At 42.9% G+C, this 23,864-nt stretch overlaps 1 long non-coding RNA gene across 14 annotated transcripts in view; it reads left to right on the top strand.

Moving 5' to 3' along the window:
* Positions 1–23,864, top strand: part of LOC135297772 (uncharacterized) — a 210,987-nt gene that overhangs the window by 30,216 nt on the left and 156,907 nt on the right. For all 14 annotated transcript variants that reach the window (XR_010359708.1, XR_010359712.1, XR_010359717.1 and 11 more), the window contains one exon: positions 8,336–8,497. This is a non-coding gene — a long non-coding RNA (uncharacterized LOC135297772). The remainder of the gene's footprint in view (positions 1–8,335; positions 8,498–23,864) is intronic.

Here is a 23,864-nt window from a genome sequence, read left to right as displayed (position 1 = left end):
AATCCTAGACTGTGCATGCAAGTCGTTGGTAGCCCAGGTCTCTCTAAGCAGCTGGAAAAGCAGATGAATTATCTTGAATAAAATCAGGGATAATCCAAACTGAGTTCAAAACTGATCTGAGATTAAAGGAGAGTGGGCAATTCATTGTTAGCATTTTTGAGCACCTCTTAACTTTTTGACCTGGACATGATTGCACTGTTTCTTCAAAAAGCAGGAAGTACAATATAAACCTCACATGAAAACCTCTTCCTTTGCGATTTCTAACCTAATTTTGTTGACAAACCACATGTATACATTCTGACTTGGAAATGTCAAAATGTTTATTTTCAGTCAAAATGTTTCAACAGTTCAAACTAAAAAAGAAAAAAACCCTAAGCTCTGAACTTTTGATTCTAGGGGGAAAAAATGCTGAATGTTTGATCTCAATCTGAAATGAAAAATCATGATCTCCTTGGGTGGACATCTTGATTTTTAATTTTGGCTTTTTAATGCCTCTATTTGATACTTTATATTTCTGAGGGACAGTACTGTCCCCCAGTTGTGCACACTCAAATTTCTGCCAGCCTTTCAGTTTACACATCTGCTAAGTGTCGTGCAAATGGAGGTTAAACATGTCCTGTGGGGTGACCACTCGGCTTTGTGAACAGTCCCATAAATAACAGGCAGCTGAAAGGCTGGACTCAGCCTGACTGAGCATCTAACCAGAAACTGAGGTTTCAAAGATGCCAAAGAGTCTTAAAAACTTGCATGTGTTTAAGCTGATCTGATTTATACCTGTTTATAAAAGCTTTAACTTTGGTTATATTTATCCAGTTATTCAGGATTTACATTACCATAAATGAGACAAGGATTTGGCTGCTTTTTTTCCCCCCCTTGTTTAAACAAAAACTATTCTATCTCCCTTCTGCTTGGGACAGGTCACAGTCTGGCTTGATTAAACTGGTTGTGTTTGGACTGAGGGGAAGTCTGTGTTTCCCTGCCTGGGTACACGGGGTATTTTAAGCGGCCTATCCACAGAAGCAGCCCTCTTGAGCAACAGGCTGAAGTTTGGGATAATTAGATGGTGCTGAGGATCCTTCCTTTGGGATAACTCTGGCAAGCTGAGTGTCAGTGTGGGTGATCAGGGCTCCGCTGTCATAACAGCAGCAGGGATGTGTTAATTATGGCCTTCGGCTCTAATCTCTCTGGAAGGACATCTTGGCTGTGCAAGAACACTTTCTGCAAATGTCCTGGCTTTTACATCTCCAACTCATCGCTTGTGGCCAACTTCAAAGTGAGGAGATGTCACTGGGATTTAGCACCGGGCTGGCTGGGGACACGGAGATGGCAGGAGAGGAAGGGCGTTTGCTTGTGGGGGAATGGCAAATGCTGCTCCAGGCATTGAGGGAGGAACAGTCAGAGTTCCAGCAGGGACAGGCAAGGTGCACACTCAGCTTTGGGCTCTGACTGATGCCTTCAAGAGGTACAGGCAATTGATTGCTCTCATGTTCATCTTAATTAATGAGCAGCGATGCCTTGCTCACAGTGTCAGCTCATGGGGACCTGCTAATTCACTTACTCCCAGGGTTTGCTTTAGCAGATGGAACAGGATTGTTTTACCATATTTTCAATGGCAATTCAAGTCTATTTTTATCTGTCTTTTGGCTTGCATGAAAGGAGGCTCCCACCTGTTTTTTGCAGGTTGTTTTCAGGACTGCAAGCCAGATTAAAAGTTGGCCTATTTAGTGCTATATGGAAAATGAATTTGTTCTCTAGCAGAGAATCAGGAAGGTGTCCAGGCACAGTGCTGGCACTTGGCCCTCTGTCACTGTATGAACTCTGTCTCCAGAGAGCTGTTCTGGGGTCAGCAGGATCCCCTCTGCTGGCAGTGCCATGGGCTCCATGGGCTGCTCCTGTCTCCTGGCTTTGCCAGAGAATGGGTGGGTTGGATTCTTTTTGCATGGCTCTGTTCAGTACTGACTGAAATATCTGGGACAGGAAGGAAGATTTAGCAGGAGACCTGGAGAGCTGTAATGACTTTTGGGAACATTAAACTTTTTAGGAGGACAGCCTTTAACAGGGAGTTATTTTTGATCCCACTGGAATTTAGCAGTCTCTGGTTTGAGATTTTGCCATTCTTCACTCCTTATGTTAGACTGGAAACATCAGCACCGAGGCAGTCCAGTGGAAAGCTGTGTTTTGCCCCTGTTTAAGTCAGCCAGGCTCGAGTTTATCTCTCCTCCCACAGCCTCAGGTAGGTGTACACCTTCTCCAGCTGCTCCTCAATATGCCACTAGAGACATTTAAGGGCAAATAACCTTCAAAGACACTTGTGATTCTCTTGCCTGAATCAGGAGTTCTTATAGTCAGTTCAAGAGAGGTTCACAGACTCTCTGAGATGTTTTTAGACCATTTTTCTTCTCACAACTCTTTCTTATTGATTTGGTGTTACATATGACTGTATTTACAAGCACCTGACTCAGAGCTCCTTTTATTCATCACCAGGAACTCCACCAGAAGAGCTACATCAGAGCTCGGCAGTGGTGTTATTTATTCTGGCTTCTCTCAGGGTGACTTTCTGGGTGGGTTTTTTGGTTTTGATTTTCTGCTATTCAATTGTTGGACTCTTTTCTCAATTTGTTCCTCTGGATCTACTGAAGAAATATGAGTGCCATATATCATGGGGCTTAGGCCCTCTTGCACTAATTAACTTGTAACTTCATCTTCAGTTTTGCTAAATTTGGTGCTTATTTTACTGTAAACACCCATTTGTTCCACTGGGTAGCAGAGCTCTCTGAACATCTGGGAATCATCATGTGTCATGAATGACATGATGTATCCTCACTGTTAGAGCAGCACAATGCTAGATCTGATGGATGGAAGAAATGTGTCAGGGGGAAGATTAATACACACTTGGTTTGTGACTTGTGACTCACTGGGTAAACTTTGTTCTCTCTTTGATGGGACAGATCCAAGATCTGAGTTTTCCTCTCCCATTTTGGTCCTGGTTTATAACATAGGAGCTTGCACTAATGAGGCTGGAGCTTTTGCCTTCACATCTGCCTGGACCAACAGGTCTAAATAAATCCTCTATTTGTATGGCACAGCTGGCTCTCTCCTGGAGGTGGTTTGTTACCCTTAGGCTGGACAGCCAGTGAGAATTTGGTAATATTCTGCCCTTGCTGTGCCTTTGGAAGTGCACATGGTACAATATCCTCTCTGAATGTCCTCTAGATTAAGGTAAACCTGTCTTGACAAAACCAAACACTCACTATTTGATTTCCCCATTAAAATTTCATACTGGAATCTCTTTAAAATACCTGTTTGTTGGTCAACTCCACATTCCCATGCTGCAGCAACACTGTGAAATGGTATCTGAAAGGTTGGAACTTCACATCCTAACACATACATGGATAGAGGAGGTATTGTAAGAAGTTGTTTTTTACAAGCATAACTGATACTGTAGGAAACAAAGCATCCATTTTCCGTGTGAAGAAGCACTTCAGGCTCACCAGGTCTAGGCAGGGTGGCTTTGCTGTGGTCACTGCTTGCTTGTCACCTGTACCATAAAACAGATTTATGGTGCCTCCTACAAGAGCTATTCCCATGTATTGCCTTGGCAGTAGAACAGCCTGGAAGAGTTCTCCTTGCATGGGCTGTCCTCTGCCCAGGACACCATAGGTCTAAGGAGAAGAGGGATTTTACTCTTTTTCTAGTTAGCAAAAGCAATCAAGATCCAGATACATCTTGTGGGGAAATAGATAAGGCAGTCAGGGAGAACCTACAAGGAGGGCTGGAAAAAAAGTGGTTCAAAGAGAAGCCTGGAGTTCCAGCAGTTTGTTCCCAGACTGGCTTGAGCCAAGGCTGCAGTCTGGCCAGTGGCAGCACCAGCAGCCATGAGATGAGTCAGTGCTGGGTCCCTCTACTTGTTTATACAGAACAGAAATTAGGGACTGAGACACAATACAAGGGCTGTGCAGGCCTCTCCAGGTGCAGAATTAATAAATTTCTAGATAGAAGCTCTGAGAACCTGAAAAGGTCACTCACTGTCTTCAATTATACTCTTGTCTCTTATTTCTTATCTTTTTTTTTTTTCTCCTTTTATATCTTTTACCTACTTTGATTTAATTTTTTAAAAGCAGATTTCCATTTCTAGAAATTGCATTCACTCTACTTTCAGCAAGCTGTATGACTGTTCATTATTACATATTCAGTGAGCAGGAAAAAAATGGAGAAATTATTAGAGGCTGCTCAGAGCTGGGGCTGTTGGGATGGTCATTAGAGGGGAAATGTGGCATTTTGTCTGTGTCAGAATGAGGCCAGAGACAAGTGAGCAATAATAAGGCTCTTGAAACCAGTCTGCAGGTGCAGAGTGGTAAAATAAATAGACAGGTGCAGAGAGTGAGTTTTTAATCAGAGTCTTGGCAGGGATCTGGCTCAGGGGCTGTCCTGTTTGGCTTCTGTGCAAAGGAGGAAATTCAGTGGCAAAGGACTCACTTGCAAACTGCAGCTCATGCTTGTGCACCACAGAAGATTCAGGGGGGTTCCTATTTTCTTTTCAAAGCACTACCATCCTCATGGAAAACTGAAGGTTTGTACCTTGTAGCTGGAATAAATGAGCATGACTCTGTGTCCTTGTGAGGACAGCTGGCTCTGATCTAGAGATGAATGCCAGCATTCTCTGTAAATACTGCAACTTGAAAAAACACGTTTTCAGAGAAATTTGCTTTAGCAAGAGTTGTGATTTATTTTGGGTTCCTTACCAGGAAGTATTTGAGCAGGTGAATCATGGAATCACAGAATGGTTTGAATTGGAAGGACCTTAAAGATCATCCAGTTCCAATCCCCTTTCCATGGACAGGGACACCTTCTATTAGCCCAGGTGGCTCCAAGTCTAGTCCAACCTGGCCTTGAACACTTCCTGGGTTTTACAGGAATGGGGCAGCCACAGGTTCTCTGGGCAGCCTGTGCCAGGGCCTCACCACCCTCACAGTAAAGAATTTATTCATAATATCCTATGTAAACCTGCCCTCTTTCAGTGTGAAGCCATTCCTCCTTGTCCTGTCACTCCAAGCCCTTGTAAAAAGTTTCTCTCTATCTTTCTTGTAAACTCCCTTCAGGTACTAGAAGGCTGCAGTTAGGTCTGTAACCTTTATGTTTCATTCAAGGGTTATACAAAGTCCTAGCCAGCCTTGGAAATAATTGGGGGGAAAACCGCAATTTCAACATCTCCAATTCAGTGTTTTGTGTAACAAGTGTATACCAAATGAGCAAAAATAGTAAAAACATTGGTGTCTTCTGTGCTCTGGGAAAAGTGAAGGGGAAACAAGTAGGCAGCAAGAAAAGATTGTGTTGTGTCATGGGAGGTACAGGGGAAAAAGCATACAACTAATCCAGGACTGCATTTTCTTCAAGGCATCTTTGTGTCTGAGGATGCTCCTCTGATTCCTGAAGTGAAACAACCAGTACTTCTTCCTGACCTCCTCAACAGAGCTGTCCCACCACGTCCAGTCTTTCCTCTCAGGAATGTTAACCCTCTCTCTGCCCTCCCACCTTTCTCCTTTCACTCTGGGTAAAATTCCAGTGTCAAACAAAGAAAAATTTTCTATGAACCCAGGAAATAAGATTAGCTCAAACCACAAGCTTCCTTGACAAAAATCAGACCGTACTGGGAAAAGTTATGCCTATAGCTTGTGTGATGGACCAAAACTCACCATCCCAGCCCCTGGCTGAATTTCACTGACCACAGTCCAGACATGGTGGCTGTGGTGAACTTTCAGAAAATAACTGCTTTTAGCTACTACCAATCACAGATATGTAATTAGCAACTGCTCACTTTGAGAGAACTGCAAGTCACCAGGTGGCAGTTTGCAAAGAGAAGCACGGTGAATTCCCTATTCCTTTATTCAGCCCAATCTCCTCAGCACTTCACAGTCTGCTGCCCTCAGGCACCAAGCTTGGTGCCTCTGCTGCCACAGCAAGTTGTCACCTGCTGTGGGTCAGAGGCAGGACCTGCTGAGGACAATGTTCAGAAATATGTCATCCATGTATCACTGTCACAAGGCACCTGTCTGGATACTCTCCCTTCCCATCAGTTTTTTCCATGATTCCACAAATTCTTGCTAATGAAGCTTCATAGCTCAGCTCTTCACAGCTCCCTAAATATTGAGTCACTACGCTGCTCGGTGACCTGAAAACTGTAGGGCTTTTAAACCAGACATTTTCCCTCCATCTCTCAATGGTGGGCATCTTCAGCATCTTCCAAAGATGGATGTTATGATGGTTTGTGCGTCCTATAATTTTCACTCATCCAAGGGGTGATGATGTTTCTTGCCATGGGGATTGTCGAGGGCAGAACCCCCCAAGGTTGCTGTGAAGCAGCACCTGGTCCCAAAGCTTTCCCAGTGGCTACGAGACTGCTGTAGCTGGCAACCTGTCAGGTACTGGGGTGTGAACTCTCTCTGGGCTCCGTTCAGCTTTGAGGAGGGCATGCTGCAAGCTGGGGCAGACCCAGCAGAGGTATCAGATCGACAGAGCTCATCTGCAGCTCTCCACCCATCCATGTGGGCACGGAGCTCACCGCATGCCGCGCACGGGGGATTCTTGGAGCTGCCGCGGGTCGGCCTCAGCGGGGGGAGTTCAGACCCCCTACATCTTTAAGCCCAAAGGGCACTGCAGGAGTCTTCTGTGTGGTCTCGCCTCTACGACATTATTGGTAGGGGTTGTTCTTGTCCTGCTGGCTTGTTTGCAGGAAGAGCTGTGTGGTCTTCGAGGTGCTCTTTGAAGTTCTTGCAGAGTCACGAGGACGCAGTGAGCGTGAGCTCAGGAAGGCTGATTTCAGGTGAAACCAGAACTTTGGCAGTATAGCTGGTCTTGGTGCTTGCTGCTCATATTGTGATATAGGTGATAAATTACAGTCATGCTGGAGAAGTGATGTGTGAAAACATTTAAGGTGAGGTTAAATTTCTGTTAGGAAGCAGAGTAGTAAAAGCTTGGAGTACCTACACCTGAACTGTACCAGGTTTGTGTGTGCTTGTGCTTTTGGGTAAAGCAGAGGAGTGTGAATATTCAGCAAAACTGGAATTTAGAGACTTAGACTCGTTTCCATTTCTCCACATTCAGCAAGTAGGGATGTAATATACATTTTGAAATCCTTGTAATGCTCCAGAATTTATGGCATCTCCTGGGAAAGTCACTCATCTTCTTCAAGTCTTAGTGTTTTACATTAGATGAGGATGTCTGCACCACACTAGGCCAAAAATTCAAAGGTGCTTACACTAAGGTGATGGGAGCTGTAGAAATGCTATGTACTTTTTGTTGTTTTATTTTTCTGTTGCTGTGAATGTAATCATGATTTAGATCAGTACCCAATTTCCATAGCTAGTAAATGATAACCACTCTTCAAAAGAAAACTTCCAGTAGGACCAACTAATAGTGAGTTCTCGACTTGGCTTTCAAGGGCAGACTGGACAGGGCTTGGAACAACCTGGTTTAGAGGAAGGTGTCCCTGACCATGGCAGGGGGGTTGGAACTGAATGGTCTTTAAGGTCCTCTCCAATCCAAACTGTCCTGTGATTCTTATGAATTATCCCTACTGCTCTATCCTGGTGCTGTATCATCCTTATAACCCAATCACATTAAAGCAGTTCTTTGGAAAACTTAGGGGAAGTGAAATTGGAATGTCTGAAGAAAAGGGAAAACTATTTGATAGCAGGGTTGGATCATAGCAGCAGAAGGACATTGTATTCCAAGAATAATGTTGTAAGGATGCTGGTGCTGCAGGCTGAGCAGAGAAACACTTGAAGGGATGATGATGAATTTTGGGATTTAGCAACTTTCTGCAGACAAGCAAAAGGAAAGAGAAAAGTTAACAATGGCTCCTGAACTTTGCTGGTGTGCAGCTTGGTTACAAACAAGGGGGAAATCCCTCCTATAGCTATTCCATGGAGGTTTGGGAGAGCTGGTTGAAAATACACAGCTGAAATTGCTGATCAGTGTTTTTGAGTATGACGAGGAGAGTCTATGGAATATGGCCCTTCCTGTGAATGTGACGGTGCAGCATTTCTGCCACTGCTGCTCTTGTCTCGTTTGCCTGCTTACCCTCTCTCTGAAGGCTGCCTCTTCTGCCACACCATACAGAGCATGAGTGTGGAAAGTCCTTGATTTTCTTCATAAGTGCAAAGTGAAAGCTTCTAGTATAGCTTGCTTTGTAAGGCAGCTCCCAGAAATGACAGCAAGTATTAATAAAGCTTGCTTAATTGATATTAGCATAAATGTAAAGCCAAGTAATATTATCAGTATCAGTTCTGGATCAGTTCCATTGCATGCTCTTCACATCTCTGTTTATCTGTTCCAGGTGATCTCAGGAGACTGCTCAGGGGGAATTCAGGGACGAGAAACTTAATGGTTGCAGTTTTATAGTCTTTATCAGACCATCAAGGCTGTAATCAAAAGATAAGAGTTTTCATCCATCATCTCAATCAAGTTTCAAGAGAAAATCATTGCAAGAGAGCCTCTGGTAAGTCTATGAATTAATTCAGATTTGGGGAATGTTATGTAATTTGTGTTAACACCCGCAAGCTCTAGTCACAGATCAGGAATTTTCTGTGGTAAATACTCTAAGAAAACAAAAATGAAATTGTTTGTTTGTTTGTTTGTTTGTTTGTTTTCCCAAAAACAAACCAACCAATCCAAAAGGTGGAGTGTTACCTAGGCTATTTCTCATGGATTTGTGATTACTGTAAGCTCATATGATGTGCAGAATCAATCTCATCTTTACAGGGCTCTGAAAATTGGGATAGGTTTTTCTAGGTTTTCCCTGTGGAACAGAAGTCTACAGGATAGGATATCCCACTTGGGATAGATTTTCCTGGGTTTTCCTGTGGAACAGACATCTTGAAGAATGTATTTGTCAGCATGTGTCTAGGTGGTCTGATTAAGAGGGGAATGATTGTGGGGAATAGACATGGTCATTAGGAATGTTGGTGAGAACACCTCAGAGATGCTGCAAAGCCCCAGTTCCTGACAGCCAGTGCTGTTGCAGGACAAATATTCCTTGTGCAATGAGTAATCTCTAGAGTTAATCCCTTTTCACCCATGTATCTAATTTAGTGGGAAGAGGTTGGAAGGATATTAGGAAGAGGAGTACTGTTGGGTTTCCATGGGCTTCTCAAACCATTAATGTTTACTGGAGCACTTCTGGAAATGCAGTCCTTCCTCAGCTGCAGAGTCCAGAGCTGAGCTGCTGTGCTCCATCCCTGGCTGTGTAAAACAGCTAATTCAGGTTGTGTTCAGCAGCAGCAGAGGGAAAGGCTGTTCCAGGGCTCAGTCCTGCTCCAGGGCTCTCTGTGCCTGTGCACTCCATCCCTGTAAGAGCCAGCCGAGGTGGATGGCTCCAGTCAGAACTGGCCACACTCAACCTGACAGCGAGGTTGCTGTGGGAGAGTCCCTGTGCTCTCAGCTGGGTATCCCACATCTGCTCCAGCTCCTCAGCTTTCCTCCTCTTTCACCCCGTTTGGGACTTCAGGAGCACAGAGCAGAATGAGGCCCAGGGCTGTCTTTGTTCCGCGAGGCTGCCCCAGCTGGAACCTGTTGCTGGCTGACACAGCCGGCTCTTATACTGACACTGTTATATCCTTTGGCATATTACACTGCATTTACATCTTTTAATTCACCCCAGCACACACATGGCTTTTTTTGAGCACCATGTGTAAGAGCTTTCATTAAAACCATTACAGGACACCAGATGGGGATGCAGAATTGACAGCAACAGGGCTGCTTGCTACCATATTGGATTTAGGAAATATTCCAGAGTGCTTAGCCCTTCTCACCACTCTGCTTTTCTGCTTGGTGGTGACACAAACACTTCTGGGTTGAAGTTACATCTCTATGAACCAGTCTTTTTTTTTTTTTTTTTTTTTTTTTTTTTACCCATGTGGCAGATTTTGCTCATCTGAGTTTTCCACATAATTTCTTAATTACACAATATGGCAAATAGGATTTCGGTGGGAGTGTTTGGTGATAAAAAATGTCAAATAAAGTGGAACAGAAAGGTTGATTTTTAAGTTTTGCCTTTAAACAAGAAAAGATAATGAATTGATGAGAATTTTCAGTAAATTAAGAGACAAGACTCATTAAAAAAACCAGCATCTCCGAGGTGTTCTCAGGAATACCAACATCTTAAGTACATTGGAGTCTAGAGAAAGTGCCAGTAGTCTTGAATAAATAAACTATAAAAGGATATGTTTTGAGAGGGAGTAGATTAATGGATCTGGTAAATCTTGGCCTATTTGATTTAGATATTTAACTGAGATGGATTAAAAAGTACCTGATCAGTAGAGCTTGGACTGGAAGTCTCGTGAACTAGATTCTCATGTTAGTTCCTCCTGCCACAGCAGTTACTGAAAGAGTGCCAAAATATTTGTGACAGTTGTGGTTTTTTTTTAAAATTTGTAAGTCTGACAAAGTGAATTTTTTCAGATGTCAGTCTTTCCTGCACGTAAAAAACACAATGCTTTGCTTCAATATAATCAAAAGATTATATGTAATGTGATATTTTGAAATTACTTTTATATGAAAAATGACTTAAACTGTAAGAGGTTTTTAGAAGTGTAAAGTAATCACAAAGAAACTAAGGAACATTTGAGACTATGAATGTTAATTTATTTTAACATTTTCTCTAATTGAAAAAAATATTGTGTTTTTGTTCAACAACCAAAGCTCACAAATCTGTTCTAGACCAAAGATAGCATAGCTATGAATTCCTATAGCTGCAAATATTTGCTTCTGATTCTCTTACAATGTCATTATAAAATGCTTCATTGCATCTTATTTTATCCATCTAATTGTTGGATAATACAACCACTTGCTTACATTGAATTTTGAAAATTCTATTTGAGAAGATAAAAATGAAATTAAGTCTGCTATTTAATATCCTTGTCACAGACAAAATTTGAGTGGAACCGGAATTCTGTGACCTTTTTTTAGCTGAAATTCTCTTCTTGTAACAGGGATGAAATATTGACATTCCTAAAATGAAAACATGTTTTGTTGTTGGTATGACTGAAAAACAATTAACTTTTAATCCTGTTAACATTAAACTGTATTTAGCAATAGGTATTTAGGGATGTGCTGTGTCTTAAGGCAGCTTGAAAGTCTGATCAACTTATTCTTTCCTGTTTGTGTGGTTCACTGGCTCCTTTGAGCCCAGCTGGTTCATGTGATACCTACCACAGGAGACAAAGCACTCTGGAGTCCAGACTGGTAGGAGCAGGAATTTTTCAATTTAATAAATCAATGGACTTTTAGATTTCAGCTTAAAAAGAAAACCAGTAGCACATTTCTGAACTATGGGACTTTGGCTAAAGACAAATCTTCAGCTCCCGTGCTCACCTATTTTGCCCAGCAGACTGTTTTGAGTGTTTTTATAGCTCTAGATGCTCCGTCCTTGCTAGATTATCTGAAATTCCTGTCTTCAGCCTGGTGCTGGCAGGGCGAGCGGGGATCCCAGCTGCTCTGGGCAGGAGCACACCCCTGGAGCTGTGCACGCACCGCAGCGAGCGCTGTAAACACAGCCTAGCACGCAACCTTCCCTCCCACTGAACTTTGCCATTTGCTAATTTATCCCTGCTCGAAGTTTGCTCTTGTGTTTGCCTTTTCCTATAATTTCTTCCTGTAAAGCCTGTGTGGGCTGGCTTCTAGTTCCCGTGCAGTGCGATTTTCTAATCCAGCAGTTTCACCTCCGGCTTTGGACATAAATCAGCAGGGAACTCTCACAGGTTCCTTGCTCCCTGTTTGGGGAAGGAAGGGGGAGTGCTGCAGATATTGAGCTAATGCTATCAAGCTGCCCAAAGCAGGAGAAGAGATTGATAAGAGAAAGCATTGTATTTATAGTTTCTGGCATATAGCATAGCACAAGTCCTATTTAAATTCTTCAGAAATTAGGATCAGATGACTTAGGAACTTCTGGCGTATTTGAATCTTAAGTGGTTACAGACAGTTTTGCTCAGACTTTCCTTCAGTTGTTATATATGCTACTTCTTCTTCATTTAGAATTGGTTGGGAAAGTTTACAAATTCTTGGGAGAATGGAAAAAAATCCTGCTCACACTGAGGCTGAATGGCAGCAGGGACACAGATGCTCCCTGAGGCGCTACCTTTCTTGTGTGTGTGTCTGTGTAAATGTGTGCAGAGGGATTTAATTTGCTGGTGGTCACTGTGATGTTGCCTTTATTTTCCAAATATTAATTCTGACTTTGCTGCCACCATGTATAACATGGGCATGGTAGAGATCTGCTCAGGTAAACGGTCAACTTCAAATTACCATATTTTTTGCTTCATCAATGGGTTGTAGTATGACGCACTGGAATGGATACTTTATGAAGAGCAGAGAAAATGTAAAACAGCCTTTACCTGTAGAAAATGTAATGCATTGTTGTCATCAGAGCGCCATGAAAAGCATGGTACAGAAGTGCCCTGGGATGGCTGTCAAGGCATCAGTCACTGCCTGGGCGCAGAGTAGAGGACAGCAGGTTTCATTTCTGAGAATGGGAACAGTGTTTTTCTGCTCAGACCCAACTGCACTGCCATGAATGTGACACAGTGGTTGGGCTTGCTTGCTCCCACACAATGAGAACAGCTAAGGTATTTCCTTCTTCTAATTTTTTTTCATTAATTGCCTTCTTCTGAGCTGAGAGCTCAGCCTGCTCTCCACTGGGCAGATTCCAGCTCAGATGAGCATGAAACTGGTTCCACTTCTGTGCCTATGCGGCAGTAGCTGAGGTCCAGTCTGCTTTCCCAGAGGCTCCCAGCAATTCCATGTGCTCGGCCAGACCCCTGTGCTACCAACACGGAGCACAGGGATGCACAAAGCCCAGGTCAGCTGGACCTCCATGTGGACTGCCCATGGAGTCCAGCCCTGCCCTGCCCTGCCTGCCCTGGGGACAGCCCGAGCTGCTCTCCACGCGTGTGTGCAGGAGCAGCTGGCTCAGGCCAGCCTCCTGCCGGGGCTGCCTGGCACAGCCCGCTGCGCTCAGCTCGGCCGGCGTGCCGTGCCCAAAGGGCCGGAGCGCTCCCGCAGCCTCGGCAGCTGGGCACAAGCGGCTTGGGATCACACACGGCTCTGCCAGCGCTTGGGCAGGGACCGCCCTCCTCCGGGCAGGGCAGGGGAGCCTCCTGAGCCGCCCACCCCGTGGCCTCACTGGTGCCCCACGGTTTCCAGGCTTTGGCAAAGCTGCTGTCTCTGCCTGCTCCTTGCAGTTATGGGTTGGGTCATCTGCAGAAGGAGCAGAGCTTTCCAGTCTCCCTGAGGTCTTTTGAGTCCTAAGGGACTAATAACTCATCGGGATGGTTGGAGCTTGACAGGGACCTGGAGGTTAATTGCTGTAATTCCCTGGCAGTATCTTTCGCCCTTGGGGCAGGACAAGTAGGAGTTTCTCCCACAGCAGGAGTCAGAATTATTCTGCAGGAAACACCCAGGCCAAGAGGCCTCTCTCCAAGTTAGTTCTTTTACAGTAACATCTTAGTATTTTTTTTAAGGTAATCTCTAACCTAGTAAGAATGAAGTCTGGAAAATGCATCTCTCACTTGCAGGCTCTCACAGTTGTGTCATTAGCATTGCCAGTGATCAAAAGATCAGATGCAAATGCAAATAAACAAGTGAATTGATCTTTGTATTTAGAAATAACAAAGTTGGGGAAATCCCCTTCTATCCTTAATCACCAAGCCCAAAAGATTTTGAGTCTGATTGTCCTTGACAGTGAGTCAGTGTTATCTTGACACAAAGACAGGGAGAATGGAAAGTTGTTTTGTGAAAGTGTTTTATATCCATTTTGAGCTGTTATGACTGATGATGAACCAGGGTGTCTTACTCTTTATTATTGAAATACCAATGAATTTCTATTAGAAGTCAATTATTAGCATAAAAAATTTACTCTATTACTCAATTCCTTTTGTTATAAGCACAGCCTTTGTGTTACTGCAAAATTAGCTATAAATACATTGCATTATATCTAAATGTTGCATTTTGCATGGTTTCTAAGTTCTAATGTCCTGATACAAACCAACTCTGTACTCAGCAAGGTTTCAGCAAGATCCAAAGTACCTTTTCCATGATTTTCTCACCAAAGGGTGCTTTCTCATGTGACTAAAAAAATGTTGTGTGTGAAATAGTCTGTAGGGAGAGGAAGCCTTTTCTCAGGCTCTAAAGTGCTGGCAGGTCCAAGTGCCCTGGTGATTGTCAGAACTGGGGGTGAAGTTCTTTATATCCATAATAAATACTATTGTACAGATTGCCGTTCAGGCTTACACTGGGAATATTCTGATTTTTGGTTGCACGCTTTTGTCCATTCAGGTCTTCTTTTAATGTTGTCTTTTTAATATTGTTAATTCAATAAATGCTACAGGTAAAACTATCAAGGGACCCAAGCCATGTAGGAGTGAAGTCACGTAGGGACCTTAAGCTGCCCTAGGGGTAAATCCTATTTTCTTCTTGGTGATTGATACTGTGACAGTCCATACCCTTCCTGACCTGGGGCATAAGCCCTGTTGGAAGTTGTGGGGCACAGTGCCCACATCAAACTCAGTTAATACATTGAAAAGTTCCTGAGTACCATGTGGACATCTGAAGAAATCATCTGTGTTCAACACATTCCTTCAGTTTCCTCTAACAAGAATATTAATCTAATTGATGTCAGAGAACGGTGAAAGTTACTTGGCTTTCTCATCAGCATGTGTGCATAAATACATATATAATGTGCAGCAGAAATATGGCTCATTTACAATATGCATTCAAATACATATAGCTAGTTTTCATTTTTAAACTGTTATGCAAAAAATATCAATTTTTATATACCTGCAGTGCGTGTGTGTGTACATTTCTGCTAGGAAGTTATCCTGCCATGTTTATGGCGTTCAGTGGGATGGATGAAGCACCCATGGAACTTTGCCAGCTGTGCTGACGCAAGCGCCCAGCTCATCCTATAAACATTTACGCTTCTGAGTAACTTCAGTCACGTACAAAGCCTGGGCCCAGAGAGTCCTCATGGGTCACTGATTCCAGCCTGTGGTGGGACAGGCAAGGCTCAAAACTCCCCTCATAAAATGGCCAAGCATTCATGTAAAGCTTCCCAACTTTTCACCTGCCATCCCTCCTGCTGGAAAGTTACTCCATTGCCTTCTTCAGCTGGCAGTTGAATAGTCTTCCCTTATTTTCATCCTCAGGTTAGTCATGGACAATTTCATTCTTATGTCAATATTCTAAGTACCTCTTCTTCCTCCCTGCTGTTTACCCAAGGAGAGCAGTCGTGCAGCTGAAGTTATTTATGTGCCATTTGCAGCTTTAGGTCCTTGGGGGTGGATGTCCACATGGATTTTACTTATGTACAGATAAGCAGGCAGAATGATTTTACAAGCCAAACCTGTCAGAGTGATTAAAACTAAGCAGGATCCCAAAGTAAATGTGTCTGGGGTTGATAAGGAGTGTCTTTGAAGCAACTGTCCTTCAGCGTGTGGTTATTTCTGGGCAGTTGCAGCTGGCTGACTTTGGTGCCCTGTGATTTATATCAGGACAAGTCTCCTGCTCACATAAAACATAGGATGCCACAATCCAGTACAGATCTGTTCATCATGAAAGGAGATATCTGTGTCTATCCCTTATTTTCCTAGCAATAAATTACATGTTAGCTGGCAGAGCTGTTCATTTCCACTTTGGGGCTGAACTGGAGGGGTGGTTTGTACTTTGGTATTCTCCATTCCAGTGCTGCTCCAGGTGTGCCATGTTGGTATTCCTCCTCAGCTAAGTAACTTTGCAAACATGATTCCTCTTTCCTTCATGACACTGCAATTTCTGTATCTTCTAGAACTGAGACAGGTAGCATTTGGAACGTTAAGTTCAAACAAGTTCACTGTGAGAGAGGTAGAATGGGCTACAGAAGAGCCCTCACCATACCCTCTTCCCCTGTCCAGTCACTCACAGACCCCTGAACAAGGAGCAGAGGAAGGCAGACACTGTATTTTATACTAATTGGCCACCTGACCTCTCTACCCCTTCTGTGAAGGTTACAGAGATGTGAGAACACGTGGGATGAGAGCTGGTAAAGCCAGGAGTGACATGGGAGGGAGAAAGAGCTCCCAGGTGTTACAGGCAGGGCAGTAAAATCTGCCACAGAAGATCATGTACATTGAAATCACATCAGCTGCCAGATTTAGCAAGGAAACCAACAACTGAACGGGGCCTATCTTTTTGGGGTGCTCTTGATAAAACGGGCTTGATTTGCCATCTTCTAGTGCTGCAATACACTTGAAATAACCCCATCATGAACGACATAAGATTTTCATAAGAATGCTGGCATTGCAAACCTGCTCCCTGTAGCTCTAGTAGAAAGTTGTTGGCAGCCTCATCCTGCAATGCCAGGTGATTTGTGCAGCAACTTGTTAACAGCAGTTAAGCAATGAAATCAGGTGCCCTTCCCCGAGGCTACAGATGAATCACTGAATTACAGGGAGGGAGAGGAGATTGGGAGTAGAGTGGGTACACAGCAGTGAAGAAAGGAGATGGGAGAAGCTGGGGTGGACAGTCATGGAGCCCAGGGGATGTGTCTCGATGTTTTTGTTTAGGCAAAACGTAACTAGTGGTAACTGGAGGATAAAGGGTCAGAATCCCCTGTCAGAAACTGTTTGGGCAGGTATCACTTGGGAGTAGCTGAGTGGATGGGTGTCTGTGGAGCTGCACTGGCACAATGCAGCTGGAAGGAGGCTCCAGGTCTGTTCCCCTCCTGGTTACTGCTCTCTAAATGGAGCCTCCTCTGCCGGTCACCTGCAGCTTCCCAATTCCCATTGATTAGGTGACCCAAATAAAGTTCAGTTAGGTCACCACAGGTGGTGGTGGTACTCACAAGGGTTTATTGTAACCTGCTCTAAAACACTGATAGGTAACACAGACAGCATCCACCATATTTTCCTCCACATGCTGGACTATGGTCCAGATTTTCCTGGTGGATTATACAGAGGTTTTCAAGTGCAAAGTGACCTCTTCTGCAGCTTCACAGCATAAGGTTCACGTGGTGGGATACTTCAAATCTCTTTTGCAGTCATACTGCATTGACTGGTTGTGACACAGTGCATAAATGCAGCCCCAGTGACACTCTGACAACAATCCTTGATGTGATAATCCAAGCAGTACAGCCCCAGGTGCTGCAGTAGGAGGCTGGAGACTGGAGCTGAACGTTGGCCTGGTTTTTCAGGATGCCTCAAGTTACTCCTTCAAGCACATCTTTGCACTCCTTCCTTCAGTTAAGGCTTCAGAATGTGAAGTCTGTATTCCCTCTTTGGGGAAAGCGTGTGAGAACTGTTTCACTTTCAATTAAATTGCAGCCACCAATGGAAATAGAAGCACTGAACAAAAGAATAAAACATGGAGTGATTGCCTAGACTGGGGTTTTGTCTGAAAAATAGCCATCAAGTTTATTTTTTCCAGCATGGCACCAATGTGCCTTCCCCCCAGAAGCAGAGGGTTTGATCTGTTTCTATAGATAGAGTACAAGGCCAGAGTGTGGAGCTGTAAGTTTTAGCCATCTTTTGGGCAGGTTTGATGTGCCAGGGTGGCCAGTGTCTGCTGGGCTCTGACTCCTCCCCAGAGCATGCCAAGCAGTTCTGTGGCTGCTTCTCTGAGCCCACTGTCCTTGCTTGGTTGGTAAGGTCTGGTTACATCAGACCTGGAGATCTTCTGGCCCATCCTTATTTGTAATGAATGGAGGTGCAATCTTTGGAGTGGAAATCATTGCAGGAACATACTGCTGTGCTTTTTATGCCTACTGTACTTTTGTCTGGGTGAACTGCATCCTTAATTCTTACAAGTTTCCAATAAGAAAAACAAGGATTCCTTCTTGTTTCAGTAGCACTTGCATATTTGTCCATCATGAATTAAACCCTTCCTTAGAGTACTTTCAATTTCTACATGCTGAAATGAGAAATCCCTATAAGGCAAAAAAGATCAATATTTTTAGTAATGAAATATCCAACATTTATACTCTTGAGCCCATATTCAGCACTGCATTTAGATTCAAATTCTGATTCAGCTTACCATTGACTTGAATACCAAAATATGCACCAAGAAACTTCATGTGAAACATTCAGCACTTCTTGAAAGCTGAATAAAGATCACAGGTTTTCAATAAAAAAAATTCCCTTCTGTTAGGGAAATAAGTATTTGAAATAAAATGATGAAGTAATCTTAATATCCTTGCAGTAGACCTGTAAAGTAGAGTGACATTTATTTAAAACATTGTCAAACACATCATCATTACCAAGGTTTTGCTCTTGATATGAGTTACTACTTTGTTCAGTGGTTTCAGCTTTGTGTTCTGAGAATCAGGTTTATATCCCAGCCCTATGTTCTCCTTCAAACATCGTCAGCCCAAATTCAGCAGACAGTAACTGAAGTTAAGCACAAAGAGGCAAGAGCTAGGATCCAAACTGGGCAGATGTAGAGAAAATTATTAATGGATGGGGCATCTTTAAAAATAATAGGAACAGTATTCCTTTTCATTAAAAAGTACAGAATAGATCTTTGGGGTAAAACTAAAAAGTCTGTTGCCTACAGGTACTGGCAACATATATGTCTTTGCAAATTATGTTTTTATTATAAATAAACAACCCACTTTTCAATACTGTGACTTCATTCAGATCTTATTCTTTAACATAATTGAAGATCAAATACCTCATGCAGGACTTACAGAGTCACCTCTTTTTTTTTTTTTTTTTACTTAACTCTGTTTTGATCTGTAGGTATTATGTTATGTTATGAGCTGAAATGTTCATAAAGCCTCCAGGCTCTCATTCAAAGCAGCTGACAGCAGCTCAGAACTCTCCTTGGAAAAGAGGAGCTCTTGCTTTTGCAAGTCTCCCCTCTACAGATTTCCTAGCCCAGAGAAGATCCTATACTTCCTTTTGTCCTTGAAAAGATACTTCTGAGAAAGGTTTCACATCCTAAGTGTCTTTGCAAACTATTCATGAAAGCTCTAAAATAAATATATTTCTTTATATCTGTAGCTCTAAATTAAACCAGATTTGTATTTTTTTTCTAATTACTCATCCTGATCTAATACTGCAACAACCGAGCCATTGACAAGCGATCCAAATCTTCCCATCAGTGTCCATTCTGAACAGGATCTGTGTTATTCATGCTATAATTAAAGGAATAAGAAAAGCCTCTGCTGATGAGTGTCCCTCACTGAGAACAGAGATTTCATAACTGGGCACTTGGTGGGTTTAAGGCAGGTCAGAGTAATTTGTGATGGACAAAACTACGAATCATCATAAGAAATGCTATTAGTGGCAAGGCTGGTTCATTTATCAACTCCAGTTCACCAAACCCCATCACAAGAAAATCTGGATCTAGTTTTCTTTGGTAAAATACAGCAGGAAATAATTTTTGAATATTTTCTAAAATATGTCTACAAGTTAGGGTGTGATGTTATGTGGATAATGCTAAGCAAAGAGATACAGCTGGCTCTCTGTGCCTTGCCGTGGAATAAAACTGAGTCACTGCCATGGAGAGGTCACTCCAGGGCTCTGAAAGCAGACTAGGGCTTAACATCAGTTATCCAGATGTATCTGTAATATTCAATCTATCATTCATAACTGTATGCAACAAAATGAACATATTGAAGTAGACATGATGTGAAATTAGAGCTATTGAGAGACTCTTCCAAAGAACAATAGGAGTTTTGCTTTTGTTTCAACAGGGCTGAAATATATCCTATTTCTTATAAGAAAGAGCAGCAAATAATATTTATTATCCTTTTGATATGGAGCCATTACTGGAAGCCATTATCATCATATTTCAGGTTACTTAATCAGCTCTGTGAACTGATAACCCACATAAATAATTGCCTCACTGTTGCCAACAGTGCTTTTGGCACACTATGAAAATAACATTACTCCTTACGAATTAAACCACAATAAGATTTTAAATGACAGATTAAAGGCTTTCTTTAGGTACCTTGAATCCTTCCAAACTGAGCAAACAAGAAGAGACCTACCATTTTTCAGGTATGTGATAGAGGTGAACTACAGCTGAGCTCCCTGATGGCACAGAAACCAGGTGCATGTGTCCAAACATGCCAGGCGAATGCAGATGATGAAAAAGAAAGATTAACTGCTGAAGAGCTACCTGCTCTTCAGAGCATTCCAGCCATCAGGCACACCCCAGCCGATTCTGTAATGCTCAGAGTGTATCCATAGGTCTGGAGGCAGGGACTCCATTATCTGTTTGGCTCTTTTCTGTTCCTGCGCCGAGCAACTCATGTCAGCAGCATTGTGCAAGATGTTCATTAGTGTTTCATCAGTATCCCTCACTTTGTAGTAGCTTCTTTCACTTTGAACCTTTCCCTCTTATCTCCTTCAAGTTAGAGATGTCCCAAATGGCCATAGCTTAAGCACAGTCACCAGTCCCATTTTTTATATTGCATTGTCTACTTGTCCTTGGCTGGATGTGTGCTCATAGCCTGTCTTTCACTGCAAGAGGGGAAACAACACTTCTGAATGAAGTTCTGCTGCGTGTGTATTTCTTCTCATCCTAAATGATGAGAAGAAATCATGATAGGTCAGCCTTCCTAATATTACTGAAACCTGTGCCTGGACAAAAGCTGTAAGACAATGGCTGTACATAGACACAGGGCAGCCAAGGGGAAGGATCTGCCAGGACAGGCTGCTGCTCCCTTCTGTGACAGCCTGGTCTGAGTTCTCTGAGGGACAGCCTGGCAACGTCACCTGGGGGAGCTCAGCTTGGCACATTTGCTGCCATGGCAGGAGGTCAGGTCCTCCATGGGCAGGCAGCCAGGCATGGAAGTTGCTTTGAAACTCTGCCTGCACCACTTGTGTCCCAACATCCATAAGGATGAAAATCACAGAATGGTTTGTGTGGGAAGGGACCTTGAAGACCATCCAGTTCTACCCCTGCCATGGGAAGGGACACCTTGCATAGACCAGGTTGTTCCAACTCCCATCCAACCTGGCCTTGAATGGGACAGCCACAGCTTCTCTGGGCAACCTGTGCCAGGGCCTTACCATGGTCACAGTCAAAAATTTCTTCTTGTTATCTGATCTAAACCTGCCTTCTCTCAGTTTAAAGCCATTCCCTCTCATCCAATGACTGCAGGTCATTGTAAAATGTCCCTCTCCAGCTCTCTTGGAGGTCTCCTAAAGGAGAAGTTCCTGGAAATTTCAAATTAGAGGTGGCATAATATTTTTGACCCCCATTTTCCATGAAACAAAATGAAAATATGGAATTTGTGACAAGACTGAAGTCCTGTTTATATTATACATAATCTCTTGTATGCTATCTCACCATCCTTTGTGGGTTGTAGCCCAGGTGTTTCAACCCTCCTTCCTACCCTTTATTTATGAGGTTTTTCTCATATATTGTGTGGGAAAGAGAAGAAACATGTGGTAGTTAGAGAGATGAGATCTGGCCAGGGATCTTACACCAGCAGAGCAGAATGAGGAAAGAGATACTTAAGTGCTCTGCAGGGAAAAGTGGTTTCATATTTGACTCGGATGGAAAGTTTTCATTCAAGCTTCACCACTTTCCTTTTGAAACACTGGGTGGGAAGTTCTGCAGAAAATAATTCCCCACTAAAAAAATTTTTGGCCTGGCCTACTTGCTCAAGTCTATGCTGCTGCATTGAGTTGAACTCCCACGGCGTGTCCAAGGGCTGCCTGTGCTGGCAAGTGAGCCCTCAGTGCTCAGGGCAGGTACCTGAGCCTCAGCCAGCAGTTGCCCCAGTCATCTTAAGGAATTACCTCTAGATGTCACTCATGAATCCCTCTTATTCAAGGGATTTAAATAAGCAGTTAGGATACCTCTGACACAGAAACCCTTCAATCACTCTGCTTGGTTACTGAAATGTTTGTTTTCTGCCCTCCTTTTCCACGCTGCTGGAGTCGGATAAAGGCTGAAGGCAGAGAAGGTACTTTTTCAGCAGTGCAGAGATGCCTTAACTCATGCAGAAAATAAAAAAATAGAGAAAAACTCAACCTTAGTCAAAATAAATAAAGAACTTCTGTAGTCTTTGATGCCAATTGAACAATCTCCCAACAAGCTGGGAGAGCTCAGGATGAAGCTGATTGTCTGTTGATTTATTTAGGTAACTGTCTTGTTAGTACTTGCTTAGCAATGGGTCCAGATGCTTGGTGTAACATTCTCGAGCCCATGACTAAAATGATTTAAGTGGCGATTTCCACACTCAGTAAGGCTGAATAGACTGAATAGAGCAGTTCCCCTCCAGAAACTAATTATTTTCTGTTAGATGTTTTCAGTTATTTTCTCTTTTTTCTTCCTTAAAACCTGATTTATTTCATTTTGTGCTGGCTTTTTTAGTAATTAAAAAATCCAAACACATTTATGCCTGACTTTCGACAGAGGGAAAGCATTCCTATGGAAAAGCTATTTCAGAGAGAAGAAGGAAAAAAGTCTAAGAAAATTTGGGGCATCTCTAGCAGTGAGGAGGTTTTTGGGATTTTGACCTTACCCATAGTAAGTAGAATTTTATTCTGCAAATATCTGAGCAGAAGCCAAAGGGTCTCCTAATGGAGTAAAATACTCAGGGTGTGTATAGAGTACATGAGTTCTCATATGAGCTGTGGCTGATAATTGTTCCAGTTTCTCTCATGTTTGGAAGAAGTTTGGCCTTGCATTGTTCCAGTGTTCAACATTTCATGGAGTGATGTGATTTCCCATAAAACCTTCATTGAAGCTTTTGGGAGTTCATCAGTTGAGCTACTTCAAGGACTTGTTCTTCAGTGTTATCCTGTCATAAGTATTCACCTTTCATTGAAATTAAAATTAATATCTCTGATGGCTGCATTGCAGCCAGGGCTTCCAGAAGGCTGGCAGTCAGAATGGTCAAAAGATTCCTATCACATGGTAAACAAAGATCTTGTAAATAAACAGGGGATAATGAGTGTCTGGCAGGACAAAGCAACCACATTTGCAGATCATACAACAATAAAGACAATTTGAGTTAATCAAGTAATTACCCTCTTCATATGAGTATGTGGATATGCATGCTTTCTATGTATATCTATTTATGTGTGTTGATTATTGCCCCTTTTACTTCCATGGAGCTTCCTACATGAAGACTCAACAAGTGTAACAATTTTGTCAAAATGTACTTTTATTACTAAAACTGCAAGGGACAGTAAAAGCATTTGCAACCTTACTAGAGTTTCTCATGTCCAAGGGGTTTTACAAACACAATTTAAAAGTAATGGAAGCTGTACTTTGATGGCATCGGAATTTCGAGAGTTATTTGGGTTTTATCTATAAGGCAGGAGAAATATTGTATTGGGTTAAGAGCACTTGCAGTAAGCAGATCCGTGAGGGATTTTTGCTGCAACTTCACCTTTCCATGTCTGTTTTTGCTGCTGCTGCTGCTGCTGCTGCTGCTGCTGCTGCTGCATCACAAACGCTGGCTTGGGTCCCTAAGGGTGCTTGACTGCTTTGCCCCTGGTGGTCTGAATTACACACCCAAAACTTCTCTGGGTCTTTGTCACATCCGTGTAAAAAATGGGAATCCTTTGCCTACATCCCTGGAGAAAGACAATTCTTAGAGGGACATTAAGCATGGCAATACCAAGTAAATAATACTCTTCATGTAAAAAACCCCAAAAATATAGGCAGGCATTAGAAGTTAGATTGCTAAAAAAAAAATTACATTATTTAAAATAGCAGGGGAGTAGAGGCTCTGTAAGACCTTGGAGGCACAGACCTGATCTGAAACTCAGAAAAAAGATCATATCTATCCTGCAGGGTTGCCAGGAGGGTGTGAGGAGATTTATCTTCTCCATCGGAGAAAGTGCCCCCACTGCTGAAACAGTTCCTTGCTC

This window comes from Passer domesticus, chromosome 3 (genome assembly GCF_036417665.1).
Source record: "Passer domesticus isolate bPasDom1 chromosome 3, bPasDom1.hap1, whole genome shotgun sequence".
Taxonomy (NCBI): Eukaryota; Metazoa; Chordata; class Aves; order Passeriformes; family Passeridae; genus Passer; species Passer domesticus.
Note: the sequence above shows the minus strand (reverse complement) of the source record. Positions and strands in the feature narration are given on the sequence as shown.